The sequence below is a fragment of the Paroedura picta genome, chromosome 8 (assembly GCF_049243985.1).
Source record: "Paroedura picta isolate Pp20150507F chromosome 8, Ppicta_v3.0, whole genome shotgun sequence".
Classification (NCBI taxonomy): Eukaryota; Metazoa; Chordata; class Lepidosauria; order Squamata; family Gekkonidae; genus Paroedura; species Paroedura picta.
The window spans coordinates 10,625,027-10,638,667 of NC_135376.1; the positions used below are offsets into that span (position 1 = coordinate 10,625,027).

The window sequence follows — 13,641 nt, forward strand, 5'->3', positions numbered from 1 at the left end:
CATGCCGGCGGCCGCAGCTCCCTCTTCCCCCCTTCCCGAAGCAAGAAACTTGTCGGGCCACAAGCTAATCGGCCGCTTCGGCAGCCGATTTGCTTGCGGCCTGTGGGGAGGTGTGGGGAGAGGGAGCCGCGGCCGACGGCATCGGAAACGCGCATGCACGTTTGTGTCTGGAGGGGGGGAAGAGGGAGTCGGCCGCGGCTCCGTCTCTCCCCCCCTCCTGAAGCAAGAAGCTTGCCGGGTCGCAAACTAATCGGCTGCTTCGGCGGCCGATTTGCTCGCGGCCTGGCGAGCTTCTCGCTGCGGGGGGGGCGGGGAGAGGGAGCCGTGGCCCGACATCGGGGGCTTGGGGACCACTGGCCTAGAGGACATCTAGATTGAGATCAAGGACAAGAAGGTCTTGCTGGTTACATATTAGAGGGAGGACAGACGGCAGAAAAATTATGGTTCACAGTCCTTTCCTTCCAACAGAACACTTCCGTGATTTAGATCAGAGTTCAAGGGGCAGTCGTGGATCAAATTGAAGCCTAATGTCAGAGCCAGAATTCAATCTCACAATTCAGCCCAAGCACCAGCCTTCAGTGAGGGAGGAAAACAGCAGGAACAACAAAAGTGACTTGCTTTTGTTTTGGTTTTTTAAAATACCAGCAACCCGGGAATTTATCAGCCACCAATAAATGGGTACTAGTGACCATAGCCCACAGCTGTTCAGTAGAATTTGCAAGCTCACCTGAAGACTGATTCCTGTGCTCACCAGTTCTTCACGGCACCATCAGGAGACAGTACACACAGGATGGACTTAACCATCTGCGAAATATCCCCGCCGTTGAGCCTGTGCCATTGTTGCAAAGGTTCTTAGGCATCTATTCTCTTTTTTCCTAGTCCCCGAAAAGAATAGGGACTGGAGAGCGATCCTTGATTTGAAATTCCTGAACAGGTTTGTGAGGTCCTGGAAGTTCAAGAGGGAGACCTTGAAGACCCTGCTGAAATTATTCATTAATTTTATTAATTTATTACTTGCCGCTCCCAGCAAGCTGGCTCATGGCAAGTTACAATAATCAGCCCTGTGATAAAATATTTATTAATTCATTTAAATTAATCAATTTAATTTATCAGTTCACCCTCCATGGGAACTTCTGGTGTTGCAGTTTTTGTTTTTCTTCTCCCCCCCCCCCTTTTCCTGTTGTCGTTCCCCCTTCTCCCATGGTTTTAATCTCTTCTTTAGTTTTACACTGAAGGTTGACACTGGTGTTTTTCTCTGGTTCCAATACATCTATCCATCTACTTACTTGCTTCATTTATCCCTCCTGGTGGGGGACCCAAAATGTCTTGCATTGTTCTTCTCTGTTTATCTTCATAAGGCCCTTTGAGGTAGGTTAGGCTAAGAGTGTGAGACTCCCAGCGAGCTTATATGACATACTGGGGATTTGAACTTTCTACTCCACAATCCTAGTCGCTGCGTTACCTTGGCTTATCTTCTGATGATTTGTAATGCTCTTTTGTGCCTATATTTGAAAAAGAAAAACAGGGTGGTGTATCCGCTGCTACATTATCAGCAGTTCCTCACCATACTAAGTTGCTTGTTCCAGCAAATTCGTCTCAAATGCGGCACTTTTAGCTACTTCGACATGTTTGGAGCCAGTCCAGTATTTTCCATGGAAAGTCTTATTTCTATAATTCATTTAATCCAGGCTTTCTAAACCAGGGTTTCATGATAGCCCGGGAAGGATCTCCTGAATGGATTGAATTAACTTTTCATATTTTTTCATTTTTTTTTTACATTTGTTAAACATTTATCAGGTGATATGACCATATAGGGTCATGTTGACCTGCTTCCCCCCTCCCCAAATGGCCAATGATGGGTCTGGAGGGAATGGGGAGGGGACGGGAGAGGCCCCAGATGGGCATGTCCACAGCTCTGCTTCCCAACCATATTCCGTACAATCGCACCACTTTTGAAGTTTCTCAAAGAATGAAAAATGTTTCAGAGGCTTCTCAATGATTTATTTATTTATTTACCTGCATTTATTTATTACTTCGATTTATAGCCCGACACTCCCCTAAGGCTCGTGGCGTGTAACAACATATAAAACACCATAAAACCCCTAATACATAAAAAACATCCTACAAAAACAAATACACTGTCCAACCCAACCAACCCGACACCGGCGGCATTCCCAGGGAGGGGACCAGGGAGCACTGCATATATAGACCTGAGAGGGGAAGGGGGGCCCGATTTTTAAAAAACTTGAGAAAGGCTGATCTAATCTTACCTTTCTTTCACTTTTAATCATCTTTCCCTCTCTGCTGATGTTCCTCAATCTTAAATCCTTAGCTAGCTGCCAAAAGGAAAGGAGGGAGGAAGGAGATAGTCGTCACAGCAGCCATTTTATTCCCACTACCGAAGGTGTATCTACTAGTATGCTACTGCTCCTAGTCCTGCTAGTTTGCAGAGCCTTAGAACATTGGTTAAAACAGTAAAAACCAATAAAGGTAAAGGTATCCCCTGTGCAAGCACCGGGTCATGTCTGACCCTTGGGGTGACGCCCTCCAGCGTTTCCATGGCAGACTCAATACGGGGTGGTTTGCCAGTGCCTTCCCCAGTCATTACCGTTTACCCCCCAGCAAGCTGGGTACTCATTTGACCGACCTCGGAAGGATGGAAGGCTGAGTCAACCTTGAGCCGGCTGCTGGGATCGAACTCCCAGCCTCATGGGCAGAGCTTTCAGACTGCATGTCTGCTGTCTTACCACTCTGCGTCACAAGAGGCTCTGGGCAAAAACCAATACAACACTAAAAAAAACCCTACCCTCCCTCCCCACACTCCTCTCTGACGCTGACTTCAAGGGATTGTTGAGATGCTTGCTGGGTGGAGATGGTGGAGGCAGTGAAAGGAGGCACAATAGGGGTTGCTGCCAACTCCACTGCCTTTCCCCCTGCCCTTCAGCCCCCACATATAAGGTCATTTCTTTACAACTGGATCTGCTGGGCTTGTTTCCTGTTAAGCAGAAGCTCTGGTAGGAAGGATAGTGGGTATGCAACTTCCTTCTCAATTATACCCTTTCTAGACTAGATATTATTCCTGTAGCTGCTGTTAAACCCCATCCAAGATCCTCTGCTTTGCATTTCCTCCTGCCTGGGGTTTGTGCTGCAGTCTTCTGTGAAAGTCAGGACAGGGGCCAGCATGTAATTTTAGGGGACGTGGGCGACCAAATCCCTGTCACTTTTCCAAACTCGGTTGGACGTGTTTTTAGGGCAGTTAACTGGGATGCAAGATGAAATTTGTCAGGAATCAAAGATGTCTGCCAGGGAATGTATGATAAAAGTATAATCACTGTGAAATGGGGTTAATGCAATACAGTTATCGTTGCTTGGCTAGCAGCAGCGAGGGGATAAATGTGACATTAGAATCCTAACGGAACAGGGAAATGCTAAAATAGCTCACTAACTGTAAATCTCGTGACTTAGATGGTCTGTAATACACACTGGCATCCCTTGAAAATGGCACGTGCGGTTTTGCACACTAAAAAGTGAAAATAGGCAAGTTATTGGAGATGCCATTTGGTTGATGGAGCTGTACAATTTTTGCCTAAGCCTGTGCCCGTTGTTGATGTCACAACATGGTGTCGGGGGAGTTTCATGCCAGTAGATAAAAAATAGTCACCATAGTCTGGGTCTTGACAGTTGTTAGCAAAATATCTGCCCATCATGGTAGATAACTGGGGAGGAAGCAGAGTTTAGGCACTGCATGCAGGCTGAGGTGTACTGCATCCCTCTATCAGTTGAAACCTATGCCTGTCTGGGCATTGTATCACCGTCAAAGTCTGCTGAAACTCATATTATCTGGAAGTTTAGCACTGTAAACCCCCCCCCCCCCAGTAGCCTTTTGTTTATATGGACCTCACACTCACTTAGACCAGTGGTTCTCAACCTAGGGGTCCCGAACCCAAATGAGGTTGCCTGGCCCCTCCCGCGGGGTTGCCAGGTTGGTGGCCATGGCAGCGGCAGTGGCAGGTGGGGGCAGCGGCAGCTGATGCCGGAGCTGTGGCACTGGCTGCCTCCAGATTGTTGTGCGCCTGTGCGCGCACACCACCACTACCACGGTTGGGGTCACGGCATTATGGTGGTTGAGAACAGCTGGCTTTGAAGCAATGGGATTCATGGGGGACCTCAAAGTTGTTCCCTGCTGCAAGTGAACTGCATGACCTCTGGGCGCTCAGTCTTATTCCTGCCCTTACTGGTGTAGGATCAACGATTTTGCTTTTTGCTCACCCTGCATCAGATCGCATCAGATCTTGGAAGCTAAACAGGGCTGTCCCTAGTTCGCACCAAGATGGAAGTTCAACATGGTAGCCTAGGGTAGCTGTGCAGAGGCAGGCAATGGTAAGCCACCTATGTTTGTCTCTTGCCTTGAAAACACTACAGGGCTGTCAGGAGTTTTCTGTGAGCCGACAATATTTTTCCACCACCGCACCGCATTTGTATATTTAAGGACATTGATGTTCTGCCTTTCACTGAATAAAATCAGCATGACGCAAGGGACTTGTGACTTGTGATGCATCTGGGTCAGAAAAATGAAAAGCATGCCTACTGGATGGGGGATACGCTTCTAGGTAGCACTGTGTGTGAACGAGACCTTGGGGTACTTGTGGATTGTAAACTAAACATGAGCAGGCAGTGTGATGCAGCGGTAAAAAAGGCAAATGCCATTTTGGGCTGTATCAACAGAGGCATCACATCAAAATCACAAGATGTCATAGTCCCATTGTATACGGCACTGGTCAGACCACACCTGGAGTACTGTGTGCAGTTCTGGAGGCCTCACTTCAAGAAGGACATCGATAAAATTGAAAGGGTACAGAGGAGAGCGACGAAGATGATCTGGGGCCAAGGGACCAAGCCCTATGAAGATAGGTTGAGGGACTTGGGAATGTTCAGCCTGGAGAAAAGGAGGTTGAGAGGGGACATGATAGCCCTCTTTAAGTATTTGAAAGGTTGTCATTTGGAGGAGGGCAGGATGCTGTTTCTGCTGGCTGCAGAGGAAAGGACACGCAGTAATGGGTTTAAACTTCAAGTACAACGATATAGGCTAGATATCAGGAAAAAGTTTTTCTCAGTCAGAGTCGTTCAGCAGTGGAATAGGCTGCCTAAGGAGGTGGTGAGCGCCCCCTCACTGGAAGTCTTCAAGCAAAGGTTGGATACACACTTTTCTTGGATGCTTTAGGATGCTTAGGGCTAATCCTGCGTTGAGCAGGGGGTTGGAATAGATGGCCTGTATGGCCCCTTCCAACTCTATGATTCTATGATTCTATGAATCTTCTGTGGTAAGGAGTACCATAAACTTGGGGCTCCAAAAGCTTAAGCATAGTGCATTAGACGACAATCTGTAAGATACAGGTTCAAATCCTCCATCTGCCCAGAAAGGCCACTGGATGTCCTTGGTCTAGTCCCAGGCTCTCCAGAAACTTCAGCTGGTCCACAATGTGGCTGCACAGGTCCTCACAGGGACTCAGTGGAAAGCTTGTATTCAGCCTTTCGAAGCTTGGAGGCTGCCTCTTCTACCCCACAAAGAAAACTAAGATACAGTGAACCAAATTTGCTCAAGATCCCCGGCCCCAGAGAGGTTAAACTGGCCTCGGCCAGGGCCTTTTCCTAGTGGAAATGCATAAACGAATGTCACTTTGTTGTGCCGGGCCATGTGTGCTATAAAATGTAATGCGAGATACCAGTGTCATAAACTTTATAAATGACACCGTCAATCCCTCCCAATCAACAATAAAACATTAACGCTCATACTGTATTTCCTTAAAGTAACTCCCTGATGCTCACCCTTCAACTTCCACCATGTATTTTAGAATGGGTACAGTATACAGGCACAATGTTTAGAACGGGTACAATATACAGGGACACAATGCTCATCTCCTGTCATTTGGCAGTAAAGCTAATGACCAATTTCTTACAGGCTAGATAAGAGCTCTGGACTGGCCCATATGCTAGACACTCCTGGGTTATAGACACTCCTGGGTTATAGAATCATAGAGTTGGAAGGGGCCATACAGGCCATCTAGTCCAACCCCCTGCTCAATGCAGGATCAGCCCAAAGCATCCTAAAGCACGTAATGTTATACCACGTAATGTTCAAGGTTTCCTTAGTGGTCCTTCATGTACCAATTAACAGTAAGTGAATGAATGGACACATCATGAATATAATCCAACGTAACCCTTCTCAAGCTGTGGTAATCCTTATGGGGAATTACTACAGCAGGCACTGTTTTTAGAAATCAAAATCTCTCCCTGGCTGTCTAGAATGGCATGTTCCATTCTGTCCCCAGAGCCCTCTGCTGCTTCATCCTGCTGTCGGTCTAGACCAAAGCTCACTCAAGTCTTCAGGTTTCTTGGAGGGCTGTGGTCTTCCCCCTTCCTGCAGAAAGCGTTTTGTGAATATCTTTGGTCTGCCACAGAGAAGAGTTAAGAGCAGCTCCATTTGCCAACCCCAAAATAGAGACTTTAAATAGCCGTGTAGAGAAGAGTTGTCAACCTAAATGTCTGGGATTTGACAAATTTTTTCATATCCATCCATCTATATTTAAATACCTTAGTATGTTACAGAACAAGCTTCAAATAGCACAAAAAATTCAGCTTCCTAAGGAAAAGTGTTACAACTAAAATTGAGTTGAGGGAAACACACTCCCTAGTTGAATGTTCAGAATGTCACAGTAGAGGGGTTGGAAATGCTTTAAAATAGCCAGCCAGCCTAGGCTAATGGGAATGCGCTTATACGTGAAACAGTGGCTGTCATTTGGGCCTGTGGCCCAGTCCAGGGATCCCCTGGTATGTCAGAAGAATCTGGGACAGTGGTTGGGTAGTTGCCACCCATCTGGACTTGGAGTAGAAGGGCACGGTGAATAGTGTTTTGAGGTTCCCAAATAACGTTCTTCTCATTGTTTTCACCTCTAGACAGACCCTCCATTTCATTAACTTATTTAGCTAGGACTGTGATCTTCCATGAATGCATGGATCTACCGTATACGGAGTTGTTATTTTATGTATTTATAGTTTGATAGTTTGATTTTTTTTCTACTGCCCTTCCTTGTGAGCAGGTTTGGGGTGGTTTAGAATAATAAATTAAAACATCGATATTCTGGGGTCTGAACTAGAGACTTTGTGTGAAGCAGGTGCTCTGCTGATGCATTGTGACCTTCCCCTTAGACCAGCCCTTGTTTCTTTATCTCACAGAGCTCCCAGGTAACATTTTCCCCAACGCCATTTTGTTCTTCTGAGCCTCTTGAGTCTTCTTTGCTTTCTCCTCTTTATATATCCATAAATATCCCCCCTCCTTTTTTTGTCTTGTTGGGCTAAAAGGAAAACAGAACAAAACAAAAATCCAGATTCTTTTCAGGATAAGAAAGGATGGAATAGAACTTTGAGCACGTATGATTCAAAATCTCTCTTGGATCTACTCTTCACTCTTCTTGAACTGCCTTTTGCCCTTGGAAGGTCTTCATTGGGAAACGGCCAGGAGAATGGAAGGTTGGAACCAAGTTGTAGCATGAAATAAAGGGCGATCTTCTCATGGCCAAGGTGTTACTAGTTCCATATGTGGGCTTCATCAGCTTTGGGAAAGTATTGCCAAAATAGCTTAAGGCAACACTCAGCATTGTTCCTCTTAATTACAGTATTTGCTGGCGTATAAGACTACTTTTCCCCCCTGAAAAACATGCCTCCAAGTGCGGGGGTCGTCTTATACGCCGGGTGCACTTCAGTTGGGATAGACATAGCTGCCCATAGTGGCCCATAGTACTGTATTTTGAGTGGAAATGTTGGGGAGTCGTCTTATACGCCGGCAAATATGGTAGTTTTTTTTGGGGGGGCGGTGTGAGGAAAGAACCAGTAATATTTGAATTGTCTCTCCCTGTCCCCTAAGTGGTTTGTGATTTTTCTTGCAGTCTCTGTAGTAGGATTTCCATGTTTATTCGGGGGGGGGGGGGAGATAACTATTGGATAAAACCAGCAATAGTGGTTTTTTGACCGCAAAGAGCAAGAGACAAAAGCCTAGTTCCTGAATGTGACAGTTCTGTTGTTGAGAATCCTACACGGTCTCAGTGGATTTATAGTGATCCCATGGGGTTTTCAAAGCAAGAGGTGGACACAGACTGTTTGTTTAGTGCCTGTCTCTGCGTAGTGACTCTGGACTTCACGGGTGGACTTCCGTCCAAATACTGACCAAGTCCAACCTTACTTAACTTCCAAGATCTGATGAGATTTGGCAAACCTGGCCAAGCAAAGGATGCACAGACCAGTCTTCAAATATCTAGTAAACTTATGAGCCCATCTTTTTAAATTTAACTTTCTTGCTAGCTTAAACCCTTATTCACATCCTGGAAGGGGAGGGGAATGATACCTGTCTCTCTTCTAGTTTATCATGCCTGGTCAATTGAAATCATTTCTTACTTGCTACGAGCCAGTAGGCGAGGAGAAGTGTACAATCTGCAGGCAAGTTTTGTGTGGTTTGCCTGTTGTGTTTCTTTCCCATGCAAGTCATGCACGTAACACTTTTGAGATGGTGTTTGCGAAGGACTTCAGCCATTGCTGTGTGCAGTCATGTCTTATAATCAAGAGAAGAGTTTGCCTTGGCAGTAAGCAGCAGCATAGTAGACCCTCCCTCCAATGCTTCTTTATGGGGATTCAAGATACGTTCAGAGACTTGGTAGTTTTAGAGTAATCTTCGGTAGTCTATTGAGTATGCGGATGTTTGCATATGCATATGCATATGTGTGTTTTGAAGAACGTGATGGCTACTTTGCTTGATCTAAATACCTTGGAACTCATGCTTTGGATCTTCAGTGTTGGGTTGAGACACTTTTGTTGAGCAAAAGTGTTGGCCTCCAACTTTGCCTGTAGGTAAGCACTGCAACTTGTCACTTCAGAATTTGACGCCACAGTGCATGCTGACTGTTCTGCTATAGATAGATGCCGGTCCAGAAATGGCAAAGGTTGCTGAATTCTTTTGTGTATTTACAGAATTAACTGTTGAATGGAGTAACTAAAACTTCCAGGCTAAGGAAGAATGCTAGTACAAAAGAATATGAGGTTGTATGTAAATATCTCTAGCTGATGTTTGTCTTGTCAGCTTAAGTTAGGAGCACGGATTTCTAATCTGGTGAGCTGGGTTTTATTCCATGCTCCCCCACATGCAGCCAGCTGGATGAACTTGGGTTCACCACAGTTCTGATAAAGCTGTTCTGACCGAGCAGTTAGGTTACTTATGAGCTTTTGAGCTTGTACCACTAGCCTAGCTCTGCTGGGGAATTCTCTGTTCAAACCTTATAGTCCTTTGCAACTGCAAATGGTTGGACGCTGTGACTGTCAATCAGTATGAAGCCTCCAGTTTGGCAGGTGTGGTGCAAGCATCTGGACCTTGGCTTTTGGTCCTTGCCTGTTTTAACAGGGAAGGCTTTTATCCCTTCTGTCATCCTTCTGAATCTGGTTTCGCTGTATCTTCCAGGTCTGGAATCTGTTTTATCTTTTTATCTTAGAAACAGTATTTTCAGTGGGCAGACGTTTGTTCCCCATGCTACCGCATGGAAAGCTCTACATTTAGCCTATATGTAAAGAAGTTGTTTTTTCATGCACTCAGAATATTCTTCCACCAAAGCCCATTTTATTAATATACAGAAGAGTACAATGGGTTACAAACGCTTACATTTTTTTTTGTTGCAAGTTCAGATTGACTCTGCTTCTGCTGCTTTAGGGAATCACAGGATATTAATTTACAGTTGCACAGATTAAAAAAGTAAAGTCAGTGAGCAATGTTAATGTGTAACATAATTTCTTATTGCCTGCGTACTTGCTGGCCTTAGGTTTTATTATTTCTTTGGAGATATGACTCGTCGTATCGTAAAATATTCCAGTTTTGTTTCATTCCATAAACTGGCTTCAAACGTTAAGCTAGATGGGAAGAGAATGAACAGAGGCAAATTTGGGATGTAAAGGGAGTACTTAGCAATTGAAAACAATCAACTTCTGATTGCTGTGCAACATTCAAGGTGGATTAAGCTTGTTCTCCAGTTTTGAATGGGTTTAGTTTGAAATATGCCTGCTGTCAGGGCTTGGTGAGAGCCAAGGAAAAGATCTCTATATTCAAACTAGGCAGATGCGCTCTCCAATCCAGATCTCTTGTGGTCAGCTACTGGGGTAGAAAGAGGAGAGATGACAGGCAGGACGTCTTGGCTTTGGCTAGCTAAAGCAGAGGTGGGCAGATGACAGCTCAGAATCCACATCTGGCCTCAGGAGCTTTTTGTCTGGGCCTTGGTAGAGAAAAGCAGCATATAAGAACCAACCAAGAAGAGTTGGGTCTTATATGCTGCTTTTCTCTCCCAGGAGTCTTACAATTCCCTTCTCTTTCCTCACTCCTCAAAAGGCACCCTGTGAGTGAGGTGAGGCTGACAGAGCCCTGATATTACTGCTCGGTCAGAACAGCTTTGTCAGTGCTGTTGTCACCCAGCTTGCTGCATGTGGGGGAGTGCTGAAACAAACCCAGCTCATCAGATTAGAAGTCCACACTCATAACCACTACACTCAGCTGGCTCTCACACCAAGCTGGCTCTATTAAAGCCCAGACCCTCTTTCCCTCTATGCCCTTATAAGAAACTACTGCCAGCCATGTGATAGTGAAGCCAAACGGGCAGAGATTACAGTGATGTAAACAACCGAAATAAAAACAAAAGAAAATCTTTTCTATTTGTTATAGGCTGCTTAGATGGTTAATTTGTTTTATTTATATATTATAATTACAATAATTAAAGCACCCCATTTTTGTAATTATTGTAATTGATAACGAAAGAAATGCACATAGTTAATGCCGGTTTGCTAGTTCGACAAACGTGAAGAGCTGGCATGGAAACATCTAACTTATAATGAATATTATTTTGACTCATATCCTTTATTTAAACTTGCCATTCCTCCTCCCCCATTGGTTTAAGAAAGACCCCGCTTACAGTTTGTGGAATGAGATGTGGAATGAGAGATTATGAGTTCTGTATTGTGCAGTTAGTAATGGCTCTGTTTTGCTGGTGCTCATGTTCAGTGGGTCATCATGTTATCCTGCCCTTTTCTTCAAGGAACTTAGAGTGGTGTACTCAGCTGGCTCTCCATTTTATTTATTATTTATTTATTTATTATATTTATATACTGCCCTCCCCAGAGGTTCAGGGCGGTTTACATTGAACCATACATGAAACAATCTGTCAGTGTTCCGCAGGGCCTGTAAAACGGAGCTCTTCTGCCAGGTTTATGGTTGAGGCTGAGATTGGCGAGGAAGAACATTGCCCCCCCTGGGGGTTTGAAGTAGTCACCCTCCATCCCCCAATGCCCTTGTTCGGCTAGGGGAGAGTGGTATTTTCCGCCGTGTTGGGTATTTTATAGTCATTTAACGGGTTTAGCGGGAGATTTTAAGACTATTGTTTCCCGCCACGAGCCTGTAGGGAGTGGCGGGAAATAAATCAAATAATAATAATAATAATAATAATAATAATAATAATAATAAATAACCATACAATAATATTATCTTCTATCTTCTCAACAGCCCTGTGAGATAGGCTTCACTGAGTCAGGGTGAGTGACTGGCCACCCTGGCCAGGGATCGCTCGTTGAGCTTCATGATGGAGATTTCGAGTCTGGGGTCTTCTATGCTGATTGCTACTCCACACTGGCTGTTTTATGGTCCATTGGCCATCCTAATAGGATACTGGATGCCACTAAGAACCTTATTTCCACATCCTCTCCACCCATGTATGTCTGTTGCAGAGCCTTTGTACCCTTTGGCATTTTTGGGTGCCGGCAGTTAGCATTTTTGGGTGCCGGCAGTTGCTATGCAGTAGCACTGATGCTTTTGAGAAGAAGAAACAGAACTTTCAGAGTTCTGCTTCCATATTACAGGTTACACAATTTGTGAGTGTGTGTGGTGGGGCATGTAATAAACAACATATCCCCAGTGCAAAGTATTTTGATACTTTATGTCACGCAATTAATGCTTGTTGAGCAATGTTTTTCTCTCTGAATCCAGAGTTGGCCAGAGATGAAATAGTGACATTTATTTCTTTTCTCTTTTGAACCTGAGAATCTCAAATGAAAACAGATAAATGCATCCTGTTTGTGGCCTCTACCATCTCTCCTTGATAAGGTGACAAGTGAAGGAGATGTGAAAATCCATGTTCGAAGCCACATTGGGTAGACTTGAATAGGATTCTAAGTAGAGCTGCTTACGATGGCATTGTCACTTGAGGGAAACTGTTATTTCAGGTTGCATCCATTCGCATTTCCTTACTTTGACAGCTAGCACATAAATGAAAACCACCTCCTCCAATGGGCATTTTCCCGCTGTTTCCCCGAAACTACTATCACATCAGAAGACTGTTGGCCAGCGCTGTTTAGCAAATGGTAGGAAACACACAAAACCAGTAATTCCCATGAATGGATATAAGCCACATGTGGTGTAAAGCCGTGTTCCCCAACCGGGCCGTGACGGGGGTGGGGTGGGCGCGCCAGTGGGTGCACCCCCTTCATGTCCACGGTGCAGCCCGTGCTGTGGCGGGAGGCACAAGCACAAATGCGCAGGCACTGCAGCTCCGCGCCTTTGCTTTGCATCCGCCCACGAGCGCTGCTCGCCCTGCAGCATGGAGCTCGCTAGTGGGTGCAAATGCACAGGTGTGGAGCTACCGCGCCTGCGTGTTTGTGCCCATGCCTCCCTCCCTTTGTGTTTGCGCCTGCACTTCCTGCCGGTGCCCGCTCCTCCCTCTCCCCCCCAGTCCCCGCACCTCCCTCTCCCCCCACCCAGTGTCCGCCCCAAAAAAGGCTGGGGACCACTGGTGTAAAGTACCCTGACACAGTCTTCCTTTCCTCTTGGGCAGGGGTGAGTAACTGTTCCTTGTATCTAAAAACAAAAACCTTGTTATAACTTCCATTAAGACCAATGCAGCTGTTGTGTTCTGTACACTGTGTTGTCTTAATTTGATAGGTCTAACTGAATTGTCGCAACATGGCTTTTGTTTTTGGAGTCTGCTGTGGACCAGTATGCTTACTGAGCTCAGCTATTCCTTGTATGGTTTTTATTTTAAGTTTTTTTTTGTCGATGGCAACTTTGTTGATTGGAGGATTTGTTTGTGTCGTGTATGCCTCCAGTATGCTTTCATACTGTATTTATGCATCATAGAACCATAGAGTTGGAAGGGACCTCGTGGGTCATCTAGTCCAACCCTCCTGCATCATGAAGGACACTCACAGCCCTATCACTGTAACCTGCCACCCCCTTGAACCTTCACAGAATCAGCTTCTCCATCAGATGGCTATCTAGCCTCTATTTAAAAATTCCCAAAGATGGAAATCTGTAAAGAATACTTATTGATACATAGTGTTGAATGTGTACATTTGATGGGGGAAGATTTGGGGCTGGGAAAGAGAAAAAGAAAGAATCACAAGGAAGAAGTAAAATTGAAACAGGGATTTTCAGCCTGCAGTGGCAGGGAGGAAAAATTGAGAAATTTGGGCTTTTGAATATAGGGGGTTGGATGTTTTTCATTTCTGAGGTATGTTTCATTGATTATTGTAGGACATCAAAGTTGAGTGGGCTGCATTCCTGAGAACACT

The 13,641-nt window shown here is 45.2% G+C and overlaps 1 protein-coding gene across 9 annotated transcripts in view; it reads left to right on the forward strand.

Annotated features, from left to right (window-relative positions):
- Positions 1-13,641, forward strand: part of TBL1XR1 (TBL1X/Y related 1) — a 198,616-nt gene that overhangs the window by 74,329 nt on the left and 110,646 nt on the right. The gene's annotated exons all lie outside the window — the stretch shown is intronic.